General features: G+C 35.3%; 1 protein-coding gene across 4 annotated transcripts in view; it reads right to left on the bottom strand.

Annotated features, from left to right (window-relative positions):
• The window catches only part of TENM3 (teneurin transmembrane protein 3), a 3,393,579-nt gene that overhangs the window by 2,474,937 nt on the left and 893,158 nt on the right, over positions 1–25,484 (bottom strand). The window lies entirely within an intron of this gene.

Here is a 25,484-nt window from a genome sequence, read left to right as displayed (position 1 = left end):
TAGGCAAAAGATTAAGGTACAGCCTCTACCGTACAGGTATCAATCACATGTCCTACTGGCCATACGTGGACAACAATGCTCACCAGTGCTTCCTGAACCAGAATAAAATGTAACTGGGATATATTTAATAACATAATTGAAAATACAATAAAAATAGATAATTTTCATATGTGGTTTTCTAAGTCAATATGTGGGCAACAGCGATCCTTATGTATGGGTCATTGACACCATTTCTATTTGAGTTTGATGTCACTGCTCTACAGGACCCTTTATATTTTAATGATATGTTCTTATAGATTGAAAAGCCTTGTATTTATTTCAAATGTGTTCATTCAATTAATTCAAACCACTGAGTTAGACATTAAAGGCCATAACAAAGATTGATAAGATATAGCTCTAACCACCAGGAAACTTTAGGAATTTTAATGTTGTACTTCTAAGCACTTGACAATTTGACACAAGTAATATTTGGGTGGAGGGGATTATATTATGTAATTATATGAAGTGCAGTGAAAAAGAATCCAAGGCGTATATTCAAATGCTGCCTTTGAAACTTACTATCTGCATGACTTTGAGAAAGTTACTTACCCTCTGTCAACCTCAGTTTCCCCATCCATAAAACAGAGGCAATAAATGGCATCTGCTTAATGGAATTAAGAGATCAAAAGAGATAATGATTCTAATGAGGTAAGTTACAGCTACGTAGTGCAGTGCATAATAACAACTTTTATATAGCGCTTTCCTTGTGCCAGGCACAATGCTAAGCACGTCACAATTATGGTCTCATTTGGTCCTCACAACCAACCTGGGAGGTGAGTACTATTACTATACCCCTTTAGCAAATAAGGAAACTGAGTCAAAAAGAGGTTAATTTAAATGACTTACACAGTGTCACTCAGTGTCTGAGGCCACATTTGAACTTAGATCTTCTTCTTCTTCTGTTTTACTTTTTTGGAAAAATTTTATATATTTCAAACTTAAGTACAAAATGAGAAGTGAAAAAAAAAACATTTCTACGTCACCCTTAGTGTCTAAATCATACACCCATTTTGAGCTTATCTTGGCATATGGGGTTAGATATCCATCTATACCTAGTTTATAGCCTATTGTTTTCCAGTTTTCCCAGAAATTTTTGTCAAAGAGTGAGTTCCAATCCTAGAAGCTGAAGTCTTTAGGTTTAGCAAACACAAAATTACTACAGTCATTGACTACTATGTCTCCTGTACCTAATCTATTTCACTGATTTACCCCTCTATCTCTTAGCCAGTACCAGATAGTTCTAATGATCATTGCTTTATGGTATAGTTTGAGATCTGGTATTGCAAGGCTATCTTTTGCTTGTATTTTTTTCCATTAATTCTCTTGAAATTTTTGACCTTTGGTTCTTCCAGGTGAATTCTGCTTTGTTTTGTTTTTCCTATCTCCATAAAATTCTTTTTTTTTTTTTTGGTAGTTTGATTGGTATGGCACTAAATAAATAAGTTACTTTGGGGAGAATTGCCATTTTTTATTATATTGGTTCAGCCTACCCATGAGCAATTGATAATTTTTTCAGTTGTTTAGATCTGACTTTATTTGTGCAAACAGTGTTTTGTAATTGTGTTCATATAATTTCTAGGTTTGTCTTGCCAGGTAGACTCCCAAGTATTTTATGTTGTTTACAGATATTTTAGATGTAATTTCTCTTTCTATCAATTGCTGCTAGGTTTTATTCATCATATAAAGAAATGGTGAAGATATATGTGGGTTTTTCTTATGTCTTTGCTAAAGTTAATTATTTCAAGTAGTTTTTTATTCAGTTGATACTCTAGGGTTCTCTAAGCATACCATCATATCATCTGTGAAGAGTGACAGCTTTGTTTCTTCACTGCCTATTCTGATTCCTTCTATTTCTTTTTTTCTCTTATTTCTATAGCTAACATTTCTAGTACTATATTGTATAATAGTGCATATGATGGGCATCCTTGCTTCCCCCCAATCTTATTGGGATAGCTTCTAGCTTATCCCCATTATAGATAATACTTGCTGATGGTTTTAGGTAGATATCATTTTAAGGAAAGCTCCCTTTATTCCTGTGCTTTGTGTGTTTTTAATAGAAATGGGTGATGTATTTTGTCAAAAATTTTCCACCATCCATTGAGATAATCATATGACTTCCATGGTTTTTTATTGATGTGGTTAATTGTGCTGATAGTTTTCCTGATATTGAACCAATCTTGCATTCCTGGTATAATATGTATGGTACCGCTATACGTTTAAAATTGTTGCATCCATATTCATCAGTGAAATTCATCTGTCATTTTCTTTCTCTGATTAAAATCTCTGATTTAGGTATCAGCATCATATTTGTGTCATAATGAGAGTTTGGTAGGACCTCTTCACCTATTTTTCCAAATATTATATAGTATTGGAATTAATTACTCTCTAAATGTTTGGACAAATTCACTTGTGAACCCACCTGACCCTGGGAATTTTTTCCTAGGGAGCTCATTAATGCATTCTTCAATATATTTTTCTAAGATAGGGTTATTTAGGCATTCTATTTCCTGATCTATTCATAGATAATTTATATTTTAGTACACATCTATCAATTTCACTCCTATTGCAGATTTATTGGTATATAATTAGGCAAAATATTTCATTGGTTACTTCAATTACTTGTTCATGGATGGTGATTTAACCCTTTTTAGATACTGGATATTTGGTTTTCTTTTTTCTGTTTTTTTTTTTTAAAAATTAAGCTATTACTTATCTATCTAGTTATTTTTTCATAAAATGAGCTCCTAGATTTATATACTAGCTCAATAGTTTTGTTTTTTTTAACTTTCAATCTTATTCATCTCATCTTTGATTTTCAAGATTTCTAATTTGGTGTTCAACTGGGAAATTTTAATTTGTTCTTTTTCTAGCTTTTGTTTTTGTTTTTTTAGTTGCATGCTAAATCCATTGCTTTGTTCTTTTTTCCATTTTGTTGTTGTAAGAATTTAGAGAAACAAAATTTCCCCTGAGTACTGTTTTGTCTGTTTCCCATAAATTTTGAGTGTGTTGTCTCACGTTTGTCATTCTCTGTAATGAAATTATTGATTATTTCTATGATTTGTTTTAGACCCACGTATTCTTTAGGATGAGGTTATTTAGTTTCCAATTAATTTTTAATCTATCTTTCACTGCCCTTTATTGACTGAACATATATATTATCAGATAGAGTTAGGAGGAGTCAAAATTCAAAATTAAGCCAATAGAAGCTGCAGTTAATCACCCAGAGTTTCAGGTACAGCTGAGATTTGAACTCCAGTCCTGTTTCTCCAAATCTCCTGCTTTGTTCAGTCCATCATACAATAGAGAAATACCTTTATAATTGATATGTGATCTACTTTCCTGAATCAGAGGTAGACTTGACAACATACAGAGTGCTGAAAATGGCTTAAAACAGTTTTCCTAACATTTTATAATTTGTAAAATATTGGAATAATTGCCTACTGGGACTTTTTTGTTTGTTTCCTCATTTTTCCATGGAAACTCTAAGTGTAAGCCTTTGATTTTGCATGTTCTTTGTCTCTCATTTCAGATTGTTAGCTAGAAACATGCCTTTTAATTTGTTAGCAACTCTCCATAATAGACTAAATTGTGACATAGACACCATGCACACAATAAATATTGTTGTTGCTGATGATGCACAGACCATTTTCTTGAAAGATTTTGACGATAAATTGTGAAACTACATATTTTCAACAAATGTGTTTTGAGTATGAATTTATTAGTATTCTTCATATAAATAACATTTTACTTATAATTTTAAGAGCAAAAGTCTCTGTATTAGTCGAACACTGGGATAATTACAATATGATTTTTTTTTTGCAGAAAACAAGAAGTACATATCAATGATGCCACCTAGGAAAAAAAGAGAAGCAATGCAGGTAGAAGCTCCTTTAATCTGATCATATAGATCACTCTGTAACTTTATTTCACTATTTTTTATTAATTATTCATCTACACATTCAAATACAAATTCCTTGGGAGAGCAGGGCAAAGTTAAATTCTCTTTGAATTTCCTGATTCTACCAGTGCCTATCAAATAGTGGGTAGTGTGGTCCCATGGATGGTTGAACTTAGAATCATGGAACCTAAGTTTGAATTATTCATTCTCCTACTTACCACCTATTTTACTCTACCTCCATGGACCTTTACTTTATAAAATAAGGGACTGGCACCCATGATTTATAAGGCTGTTTTTAGCAACATGTCTGTGAACCTGTAAATAAACCTATAATATTTGTTGAATAGAAATATCCAAGGCCACTTGGTTAGTTATTTGCAGAGACTAGACTAGAAACTACCTCTCTATGGTATCTTTTCAGTACTCCTTAAATTATATAACACTACCTCCTTAATTTTAATGATTAAAAATTCCTTTTTTTATGGAGCTTATATAGTGTATCACTATAAGTACCTGTCAAAATGCTAATGATATCTTAGAGTCTATGTACTGATTCATTTTAACCTTGCTGTTCAATCATTTCAGTCATGCCTAACTGTTACTCCATTTGGGGTTTTCATGGCAAAGATACTGGAGTGGATTGCCATTTCCTTCTCAGTCTCATTTTACAGAAGATGAAACTGAGGCAAACAGGGTTAAGTGACTTTCAGAGTCACATACCTAGGAAATGTCTGAGGCCAGATCTGAACTCAGGAAGATGAATTTTCCTAACATGAGTCTACCATATTAGCCCCTTATTAAGACTTGTTTTATCAGATAACCAGTTACCTAGAATGACTCTTGGGAAAGAGGACAAAAGAGAGATTTTAATGTGTGTGGGACAGTTAGCTCTAAAGCATGGATGGCTCTTCAGCAAAGTTTGCCATAGGGAATTATGAACTGTCAAGGAACATATATGTAATATGGTATAGGTCACAGTTTTGTTAGAAACCATATCTCAACTGAACTAATAATAAACTAATCTAACTTGACAATTATTTTTAAGGAAACCAAAATATCATAGGCAATTTTCATTCACTAGAAAAGTAACACTCGTGACATAGAGTTCTTTATGGTATACTGCCTATATATTGATAGACATTTCTAGATTGCCAAGGAATTTTGGATATTGCTAATTAATTTGCCTTGGGAAAATCCCAGACACTTCATGAATCAAAGTTCGCCTTTATAAAATTCTGAATTGACTGCAACATTATTTAACCACTTTGTAACATTGTCTTGTTGTGTAAGAAGTTACATAATAAATTCTGAAGATTAAAATTACTCCAATGTAGCAGCTTTCTTGAAGTTTGTTAAGGTAGCTTTTGGATGGGTACATGTGTGGATGTTTGTAGGAAGAGAATACCAATATGTGGTTACTGAAATTCTACTTAACAGTAAGTACTGGCGAAACTTTTCAAAAGCCACATTCAAAAAGTGGTTTGCTTCTCTTTGTGTGGATTTTCATAGTTCTGTATTGATCAATAGCAGACTGATTCTTTAGACCATCCTGATATTTCTTATGGGCCTTTTATTGTAGAAACATAGCATCGTAAATGTAGACTGGGAAGGGCCCTTAGAAGCCTTCAGGTCCAATCACTCACTGTATAGATAAGGCACAAAGGTAAACTGACTTTGCTATAGTCTGACAGTAGGCACCTGACTTCCCCTTTAAGTTGGAGTGTTTCAGACATCAAGTCCAGTGCTCTCTGCCTTATACCACACTACCTCTTATTAGAAGAAAATTATATCTACAAACATGCAACTTTTCCCTTTTTTGTTACATAAATCTGGAAATCTCAGCTGTACATTAGGCAGGCACAGTCTGATGGAGAGATTCAAACAATTATAAACTCAAAGATTATTAATATTGGATAGAACATTAATGCTTTACAGTCATCTAGTCAGACACTCTCATTTTATACGTGAGGATGTACTGAAAAGGAGGAAGGCCAAATGAACTAAAGCAGTTTCATCTACAGGGTTCAGTGTCGCTTTTTTGTTTCTAGTGGAGGCAAGAGTAAAATTGTGATACATGTAGCATAAATGTTGCCAGTGATGCTGCCTCTGGTGCCAACATGGGTTGCCACATCAAAGTGGACTTGAAGCATTCTTTGGTATTTGGTTTTCAATAAAAACAAAACAAGCAAACAAAAAAGAAGATCATTTGGAATTTTGAGTGCCAGAATTCCCTGATCATTTTTAACCACATCATCAAATTTTGTAGTAAAAAAGGCATCTGAAAAGACTTTGAGACAAGATGGTATCCATCCTTTAAAAGGCCATAAAAAAGAACCGTTTGACCTGTTCCCCATCACCAACTGTAAAGAAAAAATATTTGTGAAAATTCACAACCAAAATTTCTTAAAAAGAGAAATCCTTCATACATCATCAGTTATGTTAATGGAGATGCACCATTCAGCTACTGGCAGAATCATTCCTAACACTGAGTCACACGACTTTGCCTAGAGAGCCAGTATATCCTCTTGAACAAATCAAGACCTTTGACAATAACAGTATAAGTATGAAAAGGACAAAGAATTAGAATAGAAGATAATCAGAATCTCTTTGATATTTATTTTTTCTCCTGTCCCTCCAGCTCGCATTTTTTGTTGATCTTTTTTCTTTGATCATGCAAGTCTCTATGATTAGACAGCTGCCTCTTCTCTTCTTGGCTGTTTCAATTTCTCCTATTCTTGAATGCCTTTCTCAGGTTCTAACTCTTACATGAAGAATATTCTAAGAATTCTAGACCCCAAAGTTTTGACTTATTCCAAATTTTGGGTGAAAACTAGTTCTCACTTAAAGTGTGTCAGCAAAGTCTATTAATAAGATCCCCATGAAAAAGTGACTTTTTTTCTTTACAAGTTTTTCCCCCTAAAGGGAAGTGTCTGCCTGCTAAATTAGCTTTATATCTTCAGCATAGACTGAAAATAACACATTTTATTGAATTTACAGTAGTCACACTGATGCATTATCACTGTATCACTCTGTTTGGTGTTCTAAGAATAGTATGACTGAAGAAGGTAATTTTAACAGTTCAGCTAAAACTTAGAATCTTCCCTTTATGAGGTTCCTTAATATACTGAGACACATATATAAATATTTGCAGTGGGAACTGGTGAGCCATTTCCCATTAGCAGCTTTTTTTCTTATTAGATTTATTCTGTTAAGGGTAAATCATTTAATAAGGTTCTACTGAATTCATATATTTTGTTTTCCATAATTTTCACCTAAAATTGATTTTAATGCTTATCCTTGGATTAACAATGGGATAGTTTACATATCTATAAAACACTCCCAATACATTTAAAATGCGATACTTTTTGGACTTTGCTTTCCAAGGCTATGTCATTAGTTCCTTAGGGGACATCAAGTATTGAGTGTCATTTGCAATTGACTTGTCTAGTTTGGTCAGCCTCTATCACTCAGGAGAGAGAATGCCTTACAAGAACATTCAGAGTGGACAAATATCAAAGAAGAAGCATATTGGGAACATTCAATAATCCTAAATATGGTCGTTTGAAGCCATGATGAAGATAAGATGAGGGAGACATAGTTTGAAAGCACTTAGGAAAGATCAGGTCAGAACCATTAACTAATTAACCAAGTCAATCATGGAAAATTCAAGGGCCAGGACAGAGACTGCCATTGTGAGGGGATTACCCAAGGACTACTAGAAACCAGCTAGGGGCAGCTAGGTGGTGCAGTGGATAGAGCACCAGTACAGGAGTCAGGAGGATCTGAGTTCAAATCTCACCTCAGACACTTGACACTCACTAGCTATGTGACTTTGGGCAAGTCACTTAACCCCAACTGCCTCCTCCTGGGTCATCTCTAGTCATCCTGATGAATATCTGGTCACTGGATTCAGATGGCTCTGCAGGAGAAGTGAGGCTGGTGACCTGCACAGCCCTCCCTCACTCAAAACAAAGTCAAGTGCAAGTCATGTCATTATTTCTCTGATGGCATGGTCTTCTTCAGCAGTGAAGGATGACCACACACTAGAAACCAGCTGCTTTATGAGTTTATTCTGCAGTGTTGTTCAGTGTTAGCTGGTGCTAAGAAAAGGGCCAATCCTTTCTTTCTTAGAGCTTTATTTTTAACAAAAGTCTTTCGGATAAAGTCAATTCCTACATTCTGAACTAATTTCTTATAATTGTGCTAGAAGTTCAATTAATCTTATATGCAATTCTTCTTTTAGAATGAAATTTTCTAACTTGTCCATGACATCTCAGTGGTATCAGATTCCTAAACAGAAAGGAACTACATCGAGAGGTTCTTTAAATCTAAATGCGGTAAACATTTCAACTCAGGACATCACATGCTTATAAAGAAGTGATCCAAAAGAGTTACTCTGCTCAGCATTCTGCATAAATATTATGTATAGGGGGCAGAGCCAAGATGGTGGAGTGAAAGCAACAACTCACCTAAGCTCTTGGACAAACTCCTTCAGATACCTCCGAAAGGAGAATCTGACTAAATTTTGGAGGTGCAGAATCCAGTGGGAGACAGACTGTGATGGATTTGGAGCCCAGGTTAGACTGGAAGGTCTATGGGAAGGATCTGTTGCAGGGGGGTGAGCCCCCAGTGCACAGAGCAGTGTGGTCAGCGCAGCGGAGCCCAACGGACCTGAGAAACCTGAGAGCAGCAGGCAGAACCAGAGGAGAGGAGACAAGCCGAACCAAGCCAGTGAGAGCTGTTGAGTGCCAGGTATCAGCGCAGCAGCTCCTGAGACCTTCAGCCTGAAGATTAAACTTCGGTAAGTCAGCTACTTGAACTCCTGGGAGACAGGATGGTGCAGTGATCAGTAAATGCTCTTTCCTCTCCCCTTGATGACTGTGAAAGAACCATAAAATATTTCCCCAGAAAAATCCTGGATCAGCATGAACAGCAGAAGGGGGCAAATAGTCTCATAACACCTGAGGCTAGGAAAATAGCTAAGGGGGATTCCTCCTACTGTGGCAGAGGTGAACCGGAAGGACAGAGGACCCAGGGCAGAGAAAACTCACACTAGGAGCCAGGCAAGCCTCAGCACCAGAAGAGGAGCCCCAGGAGGGGTGGGAACATGCATTAGCATCTAGGTGTGTGCTCCAGGGGAAACGGGAAGACAATAGGGAAGCTGGGATCACCATCCCCTGAGCTTGCCTTTGCCTCAGTTCAGATGAGGAGATCTCCTGTGACCAGACCACTCTTCCCACACACTTAACAAGCTAACCTCAGGGTTGATCCAGTAAACAAAAAACAAAAACCTGCTTTTAGCTTTTTCACACATCAGCTCAACACAAAGTTCTGTAGCTTCTGACTGAAAGAACCAGAAGCTACAACACTCAGTCAACATCATGAACAAGAAAAGGCAGATGAAAGGTGAAAAAAACATAAAATCTTTCTATGGGGATAAGGACCAAAACACAAACACCAAAGGGGTCAGAGCTGAGATTGTACTTCCATCTGAAGCTTTAGAAAGGACTATGAACTTCTCACAAGCACAAGCAGCTCTCCTGGAACAGCTGAAGAAGGAAATAAAAGAAAAACTGGCCAATGATTTTAAAACTACAAAAAAAGAATTCACTGATGAGAACATCACTTTGAAAAGGAAAATTGAACACATGGAAAAGGAAGTTCAAAAATTAACTGGAGAAAATAATTCCCTAAAAGGAAGAGTTGATCAAACAGAAAAGGAAACCCAAAACCTAATTTGGAAAACTGGTCAAATGGAAAAGGAAGTACAAAAATTAACTGGAGAAAATAGCTCCTTAAAGGGAAAAATTGGTCAGATGGAAAAGGAGATGCAAAAGTTAACTGAAGAAAACAATATGACAAAGATTAGAATTGGGCAAGTAGAAACTAATGACTCAATGAGACAGCAAGAATCAGTCAAACAAAATCTAAAGAATGAAAAGATAGAAGAAAATGTAAAATATTTAACTGGAAAAACAACTGACCTGGAAAATAGATCCAGGAGAGAAAATTTAAGAATCATTGGCCTGCCAGAAAACCCATGATGAAGAAAAGAGTCTGGACAATATTTTCCAGGAAATCATCAAGGAAAACTGCCCAGAAGTGCTAGATTCAGAGGGCAAAATAGTCATTGAAAGAATCCACCGTTCCCCTCCTGAAAGGGATCCCAAACTCAAAAACCCAAGAAATATCGTTGCCAAATTCCAGAGCTATCAAGTGAAGGAGAAAATGTTACAAGCAGCCAGAAAGAAACAATTCAAATATCAAGGAGACACAGTCAGGATAACACAGGACCTTGCAGCTTCTACATTAAAAGATCGAAAGAATTAGAACCCAATATTCCATAAGGCAAAGGAGTTGGGACTTCAACCAAGGATCAACTACCCAGCAAAGTTCAGCATAACATTTCAGGCAAGGAGAAAGTCATTCAACGAAATAAGGGATTTCCAGAGCTTTCTGACCAAAACACCAGAACTCAATAGACAATTTGATCTTCAAATGCAGGTCTCAAGAGAATCATAAAAAGGTGAACAGGGGGGAAAAACAAAAACAAAAACTTGTTACTCAATTAGGGCAAACTGTTTACCTCCATATAAGGGAAGATGATACCTGTTAATCTTGAGAATTGTGCAGCTATTATGATAAAAGGGATATACATAGAGGAAATGGGTATAAAGTAAATGATGTCATGTCAAAAATATGATTTAAGTATGAGAAGCGATTGTAATAGGAGGTGTGGAAAGGAGGAAGCAGAAAATGGCAAATTTCATCACAGAAAGAAGTACAAAATTATAGTAGAGGGAAAGAGAGGAGGGAGATGAGCATTGCTAGAGAGGTACTCTCATCTGATTTGTTTAAAGGAGGGAACAATAAACTTAAGTAGATAATCCTAACTAGCTCTATAGGCAGTAGGAGGGGAAGGGGGAAGAAAGGGGAGGGAGGCTAAAAGGGAGGGAAGAGGCAATAAGAGTAAAGGGAAGTAAAAGGGAGGGGGGCTAAAAGGGAAGGAAGAGGCAATAAGAGTAAAGGGAAGTAAAAGGGAGGGGGGCTAAAAGGGAAGGAAGAGGCAATAAGAGTAAAGGGAAGTAAAAGGGAGGGGGGCTAAAAGAAGGAGGGAAAAAATTTTAAAAAAATGAGTATTATGTACATATTCTTAGATTTTCGCCTCTCTCAAATTTCCAACTTGAGAATCCTGTTCTAAATTTGGATTTTGATAAGGATCGCAACATGATTTCTCCCTAAATATTCCTCTTCTACATCTCCTACAACTTAGAACTCCATGAACAGTTTTCAGTGAAGCAAATTTTGGCCCCTTCCCTGCCATAGTCGGATGGGGGAAGGAGTAGGGAACAATCATTTATTAAATATCTACTGTCTTCCAGACACTGTGCTAAGCACTTTCAAAATTTCTCATTAGATGAGATTCCACAGGAAGTAACATGGATTGTATGGTATAAAGGAAACAGATCCAGCCCCAGAATCAAAAATAATTAAAAGAAAATATTTATTATATATCTAAAGTGTTAAACAACAGAAGTATAAAGAAAAAAGTCGGGAAGAGCCCTGACTTCAAGTCCTCATTCTATCACATTACATTTGTGTCCCTGGACAATTCATTTATACCCTCACTGAATCAGACAACAATCTAAATCACAATGTTTGCGTTGACCAGAACACTCACCAAGGCAATTACTGTCAAATGAAACCATAGGTCTAGCACAAAGAAATAAAAACACACACATGTAACTATTGTAATTTATATTTGGAATGTTACTGTACTTCACCTACTAAAGAGTTACTACTTTGTGACTTAACTGAAACCCCCATAACATAATAATAATTTTTATATGTGTATAATTTATATAAAATAAAACTAACATATGACTAATTGTATATATATATATATATATATATATACATACACACATACATATACACTCACACACACACATATACACACACACACACAGAGACAGAGAGAGAGAATGAGAGCTCATCACTCATTTGATCCAGGTTTCTAAAGATTAATTTACTTCCACATATCAAAATGGAGAATATTTCCATCTTGTTTGTTATGTAGTCAAAATGAAATCTTGAGCAAATGACAGACAACAAATTTGCTGGACTATCTCAACTCTGAGTCATTCATTGTGAAACAAGAAAGTTCAACCTATGCTAAATGGTCCAGGTACAATAATATTGACTTTATCTCTCTGTATGTTTAATTTTTTCAACTAAGATTGTCCCGAGTGAAACCATTTTGCTGCCTTGTATACAAATAAGTCTTTCAGGACAATTCCAGATTCAGCATGTAGCCTATGTTTCATTGGTGAGGGTCATTGGAGAGCTGAGATCAGGCTGATATCCCTCATTGGTGGTGAAGGTCTTTGTTTTATTTAAGGCAGATGTATCTCCCATGAAAGTGAGGTGGTACAGTATCATTGGAGAGATAAAATAAAGTATTTCTACTTCTGTGATATTAAATTATTGTAACATAAAATTTCTCTGTCAGATCTTCTCTGGCTACCCAACACAGTTTTGCTCTTTGTCATATCTCAGAGATTTTCTTTTCAGATCACACAAGTAGAGAAAATTGTGTATAAGAGTCAACCAGTCAGTAATCACATAGTTATTTCCGACTTTAAATGGGTAGAAGTGTGAAACCAAAGAGCTAGAAGTATAATCTCTTTGTAAAATATTATCTGCTATTAAGAAGCCACATATATGACCCCACTTCTTTGCCTCACAGTCAGCAGGATATTTTGGGTGAACTAGATTTATCTTGAAGCCATATGGCTTTATATTAACTCCATCTTTCTATCATTCTCAGATACTGAACTGAAATAGAATTAATGATATATAGAAAACATTGAAAGAACCATGAGCCACACAACTCATTCTGTAATTTTGGGGTTGTTAATTAAGAGAATAAATGAAGCATAGTGGTACATAGAGAGATTTGTCCTTAGATCTAGCCCCCCCCAAAATGAGTTTAAGTCCTGCCACTGACTCAAACTGACTGTGTGGCCATAGGTAAGCTGTTAATCTCTTATTACTGTAGGTAACACATTACAAGTTGCAGAGAAAGTGTTGTCCTTCCTTTGCAGCAGAATTCATGAGTTCAAATTAAAGAGTGATATTACAGGCTAAGCCCTATATCTATCCCTAATTAGTAGATGTGGTTGCTATTTTAATTGCTTTGTGTTTTCTAATGATTTCATTCTTCATTTTCTTAATTTATTTCACATATGGTTATTTTTTTTTCCCAGTAAAGCTAGTAACAACTTGTCATAAACTTGTAGAAAGTAGCCCTTTGAGGGGAGGAGCCAAGATGGTGGAGTAGAAGCAGGGACCAAACAGAACCCTCCCTTCAAACACTTGAAATAAACTGCAAAAATGACAGACTGAAGCAAATTTCCAATCCAAGACAATTTGGAAGATCCACAGGAAGGGTCTGTCACACTAGGCTAGGAGCAGAGTGTAGTTCAACATGTGCCACAACAACATGAACAGAGTTGCAGCAGGCTGTAGGGGACTGAACTGCTGGTGGCTGCTGCAATTTCCATACTTCTCAACCCACAAACACCAAACACATCTTTGAAGGTTAGTGGGAAGGGTCTCTCACCTGGGCTGAGAGGGGAGCATGGTCTGACCCCAGTCCCAGACACACTTCCAGGGTGGCAGCAGACACTGCTGAAGCTAAGGCTGTTTCTGGAGCACTCCATTTAATAAAGAGCTCAAAAGTCATGTAATTGACCAGGAAAATAAGCAAACAGGGGAAAAACAAAACAGACTATAGATTCTTACTTTCTCAATGAAGAGGTATTTTCTTATGTAATTGGTGACAAGGAAGATCAAAACATACAACTAGGAAAAGACAACAAACTCAAAGGTCCTGCATCCAAAAACTCCAAGAAAAATATGAATTGGCCTCAGTCCATGAAAGAGCTCAAAAAGAATTTTGAAAATCAGCTAAGAGAAGAAGAGGAAAAATTGAGAAGGGAATTGAGAGTTATACAAGAAAATCATAATAAACAAGTCAACAGCTTGCTAAAGGAAACCCCTCAAAATGATGAAGAAAATAGCTTTAAAATTAGACTAAACCAAATTGCAAAAAGAGTTCCAAAAAATTCAACACGGAGAATACCTTAAAAAGCAGAATGGGCTAATTGGAAAAAAAATTCCTAAAGTTCATACAAGAAGATAATTACTTAAAAATTAGAATGGATCAAATGGAAGCTAATGACTTTGAAAGCTACTATAAAAAAAAGAGCTTAGACATCATCCTTCAAGAAATTATCAAGGAAATCTGCCTGGATATTCTAGAACCAGTGGGAAAAATAGAAATGGAAAAAAATCCATGGATCACCTCCTAAAAGAGATTCCCAAAGGAAAATTTCTAACAATATTGTAGCCAAATTTCAGAGTTCCCAGATCAAGAAAAAAATATTATAAGCCGACAGAAAGAAACAATTCAAATGTTGTGGAAATGCCATCAGGATAACACAAAATTTAGAAGCTTCTACATTAAGGGATCTGAGGGCTTGGATATTTCAGAGCTCAAAAGAGATAGAATGAAAACCAGGAATCACCTACCCAGCAAAACTGAATATAATTATTCAGGCAGAAAAATGGAATTTCAAAGAAATAGAGGACTTCCAACCATTCTTGTTGAAAAGACCAGAGATGAATAGGAAATTTAACTTTCAAATACAAGAACTATGAGAAGCATGAAAAAGTAAACAGGAAAGAGAAACCATAAGAGGCTTATTAAAGTTGAACTGTTTACATTCATACATGAAAAGATAATATTTGTAAGTCATAAAACCTTTCTCAGTATTAGGTTAGTTGTAGGGAATGAATATATATATGTATATATACGCATATATGTATATATATGTGTGTATTTATATGTTCATATGTGCACATATATAATTACATATGCACATATATGTGTATAATATATGTATATGTATGTGTGTATATGTATACACAGAGACACAGAGAGACAGAGAGGCAGAGATAGACAGAGAGACAGATGGCACAGGGAGAGCTGAATATGAAGGGATAATATCTAAAAAAGAAAATTAAACATTGAGAGGAATGTACTAGGAGAAAGAGGAGAAAGAGAAAGGAGAAATAGAAATAGCAAATCATCTCATATAAAAGAGGGAAGATATTTACAATGGAGAGGAAGAAGGGAAAGATGAGAGGAAATAGGGAAGCCTTTCTTTCATTGAACTTGACTTCAGAAGGGAATCTATGGAAAGTAGAGGGAAGGGGAAAAAAGAGGCATGATAATAGAAAGAATGGCAGATGGGGGAAATGATAATCAGAAGGAGACACTTTGGTAGAGGGACAGGTCAAAGGAGAGAATGGAATAAAATGGAGGATGGAACAGGATAGAGGGAAACATAGTTGTCATTTATAGCATGACTTTTCTGGAAGTGTTTTGCATGTCTACACATGTATAGCTGATATCAAATTGTTTGTCTTCTCAACCAGGGTAGATGGGGAGTGGGGAAGAGAGAGAATGTGGAACTCAAAGCTTTGAAAATGAATGTTAAAAATTGTTTTTACATGCAAGTAGGAAATAAGATATACAGGCAATAGGGTATAGAAATCTTTCTTGTCCTACAAGAAAACAGACAGAAAAGAGATAAGAGGAATGGGGTTGATAAAAGGGAGGGCAGATTGGAGGAAAAGTGCATCAGAAAACATGCTGCCCTGGTCTGGGAGGAAGGAGAAAATAGGGAGAAATTCTAAAATTCAAAATTTTGTGGAAGTAAACTTGAGAACTGAAAATAAATACATTTAATGAATAAATAAATACCAGGTTGTAGAAAAGGGCAGAGACAGAAGGAAGGGTGTTGTATTTACAAAATAGTCTACCACCTCTGCATGAAGAAAAGAAAGTACATTTTCTCAGATCTTTAGAATCAAGTTTGGTTATATACTTACAAAATCTTTAATTGCATTTTATTATTTTTCCATTGACATTGTCATGGTTTTTGTGCACACTGTCTACGAGTTCTCCTTACTTTACTTTTCATCAGGATTATGTTTCCCTCTATCTCCAATGCTTAACACAGTGCCTGGAACATAGTCAGCACTTAATAAAAGTTTTTCTGATTGACTGAATTCTCTATATTCATTGTTACTTATGATGTGGTAATATTATATTACATTCATAGATCACAACTTCTTTAGTCATTCCCCGCTAATCAATGGGCAACTTCTTTGTTGCCAGTTCTTGACTACCATAGAAAACACTGCAATGAATGTTTTATAAATGTGGGATCTTTCTTTCTATCTTTGTCCTTCTTGGTGGGTCTCAGCTTTAAAAAAAAAACCCTCTGAAAGCTTCAAAAAAGGATTGCTAACATTCAGGAGCCTGATGGTACAGATGAAGCAATACCAAACAGCTCCCCTCAGAAGTTCTCCAACAGTGTTAGAAGAATGATAGATTAAGTAGTGGTAGGGAAATGAAAGGAGGAACTACTTTGAGTCCTCTTTCCAGTCCAAGATAATAAATTTGACATAAAGTCAAGAGACCAGGGCAAGAAGTATGGAACAGGAATTTGGAACACACATATACTCATAGAGATTATGGTGTAGAAATATATTCAAGACAACAAGGAAACTGGAGGAAACAGGGAGAGAAGAATAAGAGGGAAGGGACATCTAGGCAGAGACTAGTCATAAGCATGTGTCCTCATAGATACTAGGGGGAGAGAGAAGAAAAAAAAGATGTAACCTTTAAGCTCCCAGAGCTTACAATTCACTAGATACCTGTTTAAGTTTGTCTCATTTTATGATAACTTCCAAAAATTTGGGATCAAATTCAAGAAATTTTAAATACATTCTGGTCATTATCTTACATTACTTGAATGAAATGACTTATTACACATATATGTATACATATATATGTATACATATATACACACAAATGTATATACACACATACACATATACATACATATATATGTATGTGTGTGTGCGTGTGTGTGTGTGTGTGTGTGTGTGTAAATGATGATCTGGAGATTCAAACAGTTTATGTTAGTTTTCTTTTTAATCAGTAGTTAGGTTTGTTTGTTTTTGGTGGAAAAGACCAATGTGAATTAATGACAAATGAATTTTCCCAATAATTTAGTAAAAGATTTTCATTTGCATTTACATAAATATTCTGTCAAAAGTTAGCAATTATACTTTGAATATATAGAGCAGTGAATAGTTTTAAAAATATTCCGTAAGTGGGAAGTGTTAATGGTGTCACGTTATGGGTGTTGCTGTTCTAAGTAACTATGTATATACATATATTTATCTACACACACACACACACAAATATATATATCTCTTGCAGATATGAAAAAATTGAACAAATACAAATAATTAATCTTCAGATCTAAGACAAGGAAGAGGGGAAAGTAGTGGGACCATAGTCTCATCTAGTATACACAATTTATCTGAAGAAATCAAAAGTATCAATACAATTATAAAGGGCAAATTCTAGTTTCTTTTACTCCAAATTCAACACATTTACCACTGTACCATGATGCTTTACAGTTTATTTTACCAACTATACCTCCTTTTGGCCCTCTTTCCATGCTTTTTCATTGTGTGCACTTGTGGACATTTCTACTCCATTTATGTGCTTTTTTAACTGTTATTTTTGTGAACTTGGTATTCTCATAAAATGATATATTCCCTGAATGGTCTAGTCCTAAAGACAGGGAAATTCATCTTCTCAAATTCAAAGCTGGCTTCAGACATTTATTATTTGTGTGACCATGGGTATGTCACTTGTTTGAATCATTTGCTTCATCTGGAAAATAGCTGGAGAAGGAAGTGGCAAACCACTCCAGTATCTGTGTCAAGAAAACCCCAAATAGGGTCACAGAGTGTTGGACATGACCGAAACAAATGAACCACAACAACAAAAAGAGGTCTTGAAAATATGCCAAATACTAAATGCCATATAATTATCTTCATAGTAGTCATTCAATTGTCCAACAATAGTTACATACTTTAGAGGAAAACATTTGATTTGGAATGGGAAAACCTAACTTCAAATCAGGTCTCTAATACCTACTAATATGTAAGTAATATGTAACAATGAATGAATGAATGAAAAAGTATTTCTTAAAGCTTGCTCTACATTAATAACTGCTATGTTCTAGGAATACCAATAAAAAAAGTGAGGTGGTTCCTGTCCTCAAGGAACTTACCTGGGAGCAGTAGGAGACAGTATATTTAGAGGAATGGCAGACAAGAAAGGGGGTTTTGCAGGCAGGCAGTAAGTTGCCCCACCTTTTCCAGAATCAATAACAATGGTAGTATAGAATATGTCCCAAGATAACCTGGGGTGGTGGTTGCTTTTTGGGTATATGCATGTGCGTATGTCAGACTTGACTTAGATATCTAGAGTCAGGTGACTTTGATCTAGAATTTCCTCATTTGTAAGCTGAATATTAATTTTAATCACTAATAATCCTTTAAAATTTCAAATGTCAAGGTCAAAGGGATGGCTATAGTAATTTTCTAGGAGCTTTGAAGGAAGAAGCAAGAAAGTCAGCAACCCTTGGCATTCAAAGAATCTTCTAGCTAAGAATACTGAACTCAGAGAAAACACAGCCAAAGAGGATGTAAATGGGGCAAAAATGCCAACAAGTACACATAATGAGAAACATGGAAAAAGGGTCCAATGAAGGTACAACTTTTACAACAAACTATAAAGCATCATGGCACAATGGTAAATGTGTTGGATTTAGAGTAAGAATATGGCATTTGTCTTTTAAAATTTTATTGATATTTTTGGTTTCTTCAGTTAAATTGTTCAATAAGTGAGAATATTCAACAATATGATTACAATTGTTTGGTTCCTGGCAGACAGTTCAAGAGGAAAAACCACAAAAGATAAAAAGAAGAGATGAGACTTATTGGACTCCAAAACAGAACACTAGAGAAATGGAGGCAGGAAGCTGACTTATTCATACATTCATTTACTCATCCAAGAGCATCTGAATAATACAACTAGTGTTTTAAGTACTGTCTTAGACTGGCATTTCATAACTATGTTCTTTGAGACATTCATGTTCCACATAATGGATGCTGGAACAATGTGAGAAAAACTTCTATTTCTCTTTTGGGAATATGAGATGTGAAAGTATGTATATGCCATCAATTCAATTCAACAAACATTTTGGTGGCAACTATTAAGTGCTTAGAATGTTTAGAATTTTTGAAGTATCAGAATAAGTTTAATTTCTCTTTATTTCCTCCCAGCAATCACCTCATCTTTTCCCCATGGTCTTCCAATTCCTCAGTTCCCAAACCAGCTTTTGTGGGTCCCATCTAGATAATCCAAAACCAGAAATTCTATACAGCTAAATTACTGGGGGAAATGCTGATTATGGTACCATGACAAAACAAAAGGGAGATTGAAGATACAATCAGTGCTATTGTTCTAGGATCCCATAATTAAGCTGGGGAGACTATAAAACAACGCATGGTACTGAAAACTGAACACTTAACTACTTTGCTGTTCATTTCCTCCATTTGTAAATTGAGGGGATTGGACTCACTGATCTCTAAGGTTCCTTTTAGCTCTAAATCTCTTTGTGAGAGAAGGGACAATGAGCTGCAATGTCAGCATGGATGATGTCTAAGAGGGAGGAACAGCAGAAGAAAAGATACAGGAGTGGGAAGAAGCAAGATAGAGGGTGCTAACCCCATTTCCCCCTTTATCATAAATATGGTATGCCTGTCTTGTAAAAGGGGTTTGGATTGGAAATTGGAGGACTTCATTTTGAGTGGCTCCGTACCTTACAACCTATGTGATTTTGGGCAAGTCACTTGGTCTCTTTTCTATTCTGTAAAATGGTAGTTGGACTAGATAATATCTGAGGTCCTTTCTGTCCAGTTCTAAATATATAACTATATGAAAATTAGGTTAAAAATGTAACTTGTTTTAGATGTGATGTTAGATATTACCTATGCAAATCTTAAGTTACTCTAGTTAGAAGAGGGAATATGAGGAGAAATTCTCTATTAAATTCCTACTTTTTTGGGGGGTTGTTACCCCCTTTTTCTAAAAAGAAAATGATGCTTTACTGTATAAAATAGCATTTGCTTTACTAAAGAGCTTTATATTAGTCAGAAAGTGTTTATTAATTACTTGCTATTACATATAGAAAACTGTGCTGAAGTCTGAGGATACTAAGAAAGGCAAAAAAAAAAAAAAAAGTATCCCACAGTTTCTGCCCTTAAGGAACTTGAATGATTATCAGATTTGGACCTACTCTTACTGGTATGACCATTTGAAATTTCCTCTCCTACTTCCCCTACCACATTACCCATCTATGACAATGATACCAAAATTCATTAAAATATTCAATCTAATGAGAAATTAGGTTTTAGTTGTACGTTCACTACATTTGAATATAACTTCAGGAAGATAATAATGTAAATGAACAAATCTCTTGCAAATAGCATACTTCTTCTTGCCAATTTTTTAATCCAAAATGAGATATCAGAATTTTACTATTTTACATAATCAATCAATGAAGTCCTGAAACAGAAGACACTCATATTATGTTGAAGAAGGAAGGAATTAAGTACCTATAATATCTCAGGTATCAAACATTATGTTATTTGACCTTCACAACAATTCTGAGAGGTAAATGCTGTTTATTATCATCCCCATTTTACAGCTGATGAAACTGAGAAAGATAGAGGTTAAGTTCAGTGTCACATAGCTAGTGTCTGAGATCACATTTGAACTCAGGTTTCTCTGACTCTTGGCAGTTAGGTGTCACAATGGATAGACTGAGATTCCTGAAATCAGGAAGCCACATCTTCCTGAATTCAAATCTGGCCTCAGATACATACTAGCTATGTAAACCTAGAAAAGTCACCTAACCTTGTTTGTCTCAGTTTCCTCATCTGTAAAATGAGCTGCAGAAAGAAATGCCAAAGCACTCCACAATCTCTGTCAAGAAAACCCCAAATAGAGTCACAAAGAGTTAGTCACCAACTGAAAACATGTGGGAAACAATAAAATTTTGATTCCAGGTGCAGTCCTCTATCCACTCTATTGGCCTAACTGCCTGATATCCACAAAGTCAATAGCTCTTGCTCTGAATGCAATTCTGCAATTCTAAAATTTTCTTTGTTATCACTTTGGGTGTCTTTTTTTGTTTCCAATTTTCCTATTACTTGGTTAAGTATTACATTAATTTAGCATGTGTTAAAAGAGAATTCAGTCTGGGCCTAACTTTCCAATTAACTATGTAGGAGAATTATATTGAATGCTTAAATATCAAAACAATATTTATTAATTGATTTACCTGTGGGAATCTATTTTTGAACCAATAAATTTTGGGACAAGACAGCTAGGGTCACTGCTATGATGGACAAAGGGGTAATAAAATTCTTGTCTCCCTGGAATAAAAAATATAAAATTCTGTACCTGGAAAGAGACCCTAAAGACCTCTGGTTCCTCAATTTCTTCAACTACAAAGTGAGGGACTCAGTGAAGATAACATCTAAGGTCTCTGTCAGGTCTCCCACACTCCTGGGCTGGCAGTCTTATTTTAAAAATAAAATATGTAATTTCTGGGAGCCAATATGGCAGAGTAAGAAGTAAGCCCCTCTTATCCATCTTGAAAAATGCAGAAAACTGAAATGACTGATATTGATAAACTTAGTTCTTCTCAGCAATGCTAGGACTTAAAACAACTCCAAAAAACTCAAAATGGAAAATTCCCTCCACATCCACAGAAAGAAATATGAAGGCAGAATGTAGATCAAAGCATGCTCTCTTTTTTGGTTTAGTTTAGTTTTTTTTCTTTCTCGTGCTTATCCTATGTATTCTAATTCTTCTATAGAGCATAACAAATGTGAAAATATGTTTAATAAGAATGCATATGCAGAGCCTATATCAGATTTCATGCCATCTCGGGAAAGGTGAGAGGAAAGAGGTGGAGAAAATTTAAAACTTGTGGAAGTGAATGTTGAAAACTAAAATTAAATAAATTTATAAAAAAAAGAAAAAGAAAGAAAATGAAAAACTCAGAAAATATTGTCCCAGGTAAAGTCATGGAATATTGGAGTCAGCAAAAAGAGGGGGTGCAGTAGTTTTTTAGCTCATGAGATTAGGGGGGATTAACAGAAAAGTTTCCTCTTGTTGTGGCTGAAGAAGACCAGTACAGAATGGGACACATCCCAGTAAGACAGCAACAAGCCACAGATTAGTAAAACCAGTGGGAGAACCTGAGCCCCAGGATGGTAGAGCAGGCAAATGCCAATACCAGGACCCCTGTGTGCTGTCCCACAGACACCTGTCTTTGCAGAGCTGATGGGTGTCTACCAGAGATTCAGTCTACCTGTGCTCTAGTGTAGCCCCTGGTAAAGAGGTGATTTCTAGTGGCCAGATCACTCCACCCCCACATCTCACCCCATTAGCATCAGTGTTACCCTGGGAAAAGGCAGTAAAATCCCACCTGGTATCAGCAAACACCAGCCACCACCACCAGCTCCAACTCAGCACCAGGTAAGCTACAGTCTCTATAGCCTCCTGCTGCCAGAACCTGAGGTCCCATCACACAAAGCCAGAAACCAGGCCCCTAACCTCCAGTACAAGAAGAGTGCGACAGTGTCCCCTGCTCCTCAGAAGCAAAGATTAACTTTAAAAGTCAGGAAAAACATGATCAAGATGCAACACAGAAAAACAAAAACCATATGTTCTTACTATGGGGACAGGGAAAATCAAAATACAAATTCAGAAGAGGAGAGCATTGTCACTATACTCACATACAAAACAACAAAAGAGAATATAATCCAGTCTGATGACCAAAATGCCTTCTTGGAAGACCTCAAGAAGGATTTTAAAAGTCAAATTAGATAGATGGAAGAAAATTTGAACAATTTCTTTAAAATAAAATTAACAAAATGGAAAAAAATCACTGAAGAAAGCAACTCTTTAAAAAATAGAAGTGGCCAAATGGAAAAAGGAGGTACAAAGCTAACTGAAGAAAATAATTCATTAAAAGTTAGAATTGGACAAGTGGAAGGTAGAAAAGAGGGAAGACTGAGGGAGGTGGTGATCAAAAGCAAAACTCTTTTGAAGAGGCAAAGGGAGAAAGGAGAAATAAATGGAAGGGGGAATAGAGTGGAGAGAGAGACACAGATAGTAATTGTAACTGTGAATGTAAATGGGTTGAACTCTCCTATTTAGCAGAAGTGGATAGCAGAATGAATTGCAATCCATAATCCTACAATGTACTGTTTACAAGAAACAGTTTTGAAATAGTGGGATACACACAGGGTAAAGGTAAAAGGCTGTAGCAGATTATTATGCGTCCCCTGAAGAAAAAAAGCAGTGGTAGCAATCCTAATCTCAGATAAAGCAAAAGCAAAAACAGATACATAAAAGAGATAAGGAGGAAACTATATCCTGTTGAAGGCACCATAGACAATGAAGTGTTATCATTACTAAATATAAATGCACTAAGTGGTATAGCATTCAAATTCTTGGAAGAGAAGTTAAGAGAGGTATAAGAAGAAATAGCAGAGTTATACTAGTAGGGGACCTCAACCTATGCTTCTATGAATTTGATAAATCTAACCACAAATTAAATGAGAAAGAAGTTAAATGGGTAAATAGAATTTAATAAAAGTTAGATATGGTAGATGTCTGGAGAAAAAATAAACAGGGATAGAAAGGAATATGTCTTTTTCTCAGCAGTACATTGCACCAACACAAAAACTGACCACTTACTAGGGCATAAAAAGCTCACATCCCAATTCAGAAAGGCATAAATATTAAATGCACCCCTTTTAGATCTTGATGCAATAAAAATTATATGTAATAAAGACCATGGAAAGATAGACTAAGGATTAATTGGAAACTAGATAATCTAATCCTAAAGAATGAGTGGGTCAAACAACAAATCATAGAAACAATCAATAACATCACCCAACAGAATGACAATAATGAGACAACATACCAAAAGTTATAGGATTCAGTGAAAGTGTTATTAGGGGAAGTTTTACATATCTGAATTCTTACATAAATAAAATAGAGAAAGAGGAAATCAATGAATTGGGCATGCAACTAAAACAGCTAGAAAAACAATTTGAAATACTGAAAACCAAAGGAGGAAGCAATAAAATTGAAATCTGAGAACTATTGAACTAATAAATAAAACTAAAAGCTGGTTTTATAAAAAAAACAAAAAAAATGGGTAAACCTTTGGGTGATTTGATTAAAAGGAAAGAAAGAAGAAAACCAAATTACCAGCATCAAAAATAAAAGGGTGAATTCACCACCAATGGAGAGAAAATTAAACAATACTTAGAAACTATTTTGCCCAACTATTTGCCAATAAATTTGACCATCTTTGTGAAATGAATGAATATTCACAAAAACATAAATTGCCCAGATTAAAAGAAGAGGAAACAAAATAACCCCATTTTAGAAAAAGAAATTAGACATCAATGAACTCCCTAGGAGAAAAATTCTCCAGTGTCAGATGAATTTGCAAGCAAAGTCAATCTAGCATTTAATGAAAAATTAATTCCAATATTATAAAAAATCTATTTGAGAAAATAGGTAAATAAGGTGTCTTCCTAAATTCTTTTTATGATACAAATAACATAATGATAGCTAAACCAGGAAGAGTAAAAACAGAGAAAGAAAATTATAGACAAATCTCCCTAATGAATACAAATTAAAAAAATTTGAATCAAATATTAGCAAAATGTTTACAGCAACTTATCACAAGAATAATACACTATGATCAGATAGGATTTATGCCAGGAATACAGGTCTTGTTCAATATTAGGAAAACTATCAACATAATTGATCATATCAACAACAAAACCAACAGAAACCATTTGATTATCTCAATAGATGCAGAAAAAGCTTCTTGACAAAATTTAGCACCCATTCCTGTTACAAAGACCAGAGAGCATAAGAATAAGTTGAGTCTTCCTTAAAATGATAACTAGCATCTACCTAAAAGCATCAGAAAGCACAGGGATAAGCTAGAAGCATTTCCAATAAGATTTAGGGTGAAACAAGGATGTCCATTATCACCAGTGTTATTCAATATGGTACTAGAAACATTAGTTTTAGCAATAAGAGAAGAAAAATAAATTGAAGGAATTAGAATAGGCAAAGAAGAAACTGAGCTGTCATGTTTTGCAGATGATATCATGATATACTAAAAGAATTCTAGAGAATCAAGTGAAAAACTACTTGAAATAATACACAACTTTAGCAAAGTTGTAGGATATAAAATAAATCCACATAAATAATTGGTATTTCTATATATTATTAAAAAGCCCATCAGGAAGAGATAGAGAAATTCCATATAAAGTTACTGTAGACATTATAAAATATTTAGGAGTCTACCTGCCAAAACAAACCAGAAACTACATGAACACAGTTACAAAACACTTTTCACACAAGGCAGGTCTAAATAATTGGAAAAGCATCAGTTGCTTGAGGCAGAGATAACGTAATAAAAAATGACAATTCTAC

This window comes from Notamacropus eugenii, chromosome 7 (assembly GCF_028372415.1).
Source record: "Notamacropus eugenii isolate mMacEug1 chromosome 7, mMacEug1.pri_v2, whole genome shotgun sequence".
In the NCBI taxonomy this organism is placed as follows: domain Eukaryota; kingdom Metazoa; phylum Chordata; class Mammalia; order Diprotodontia; family Macropodidae; genus Notamacropus; species Notamacropus eugenii.
The sequence above is the reverse complement of the archived record's forward strand: the minus strand, read 5'-3'. Positions and strand labels throughout refer to the sequence as shown.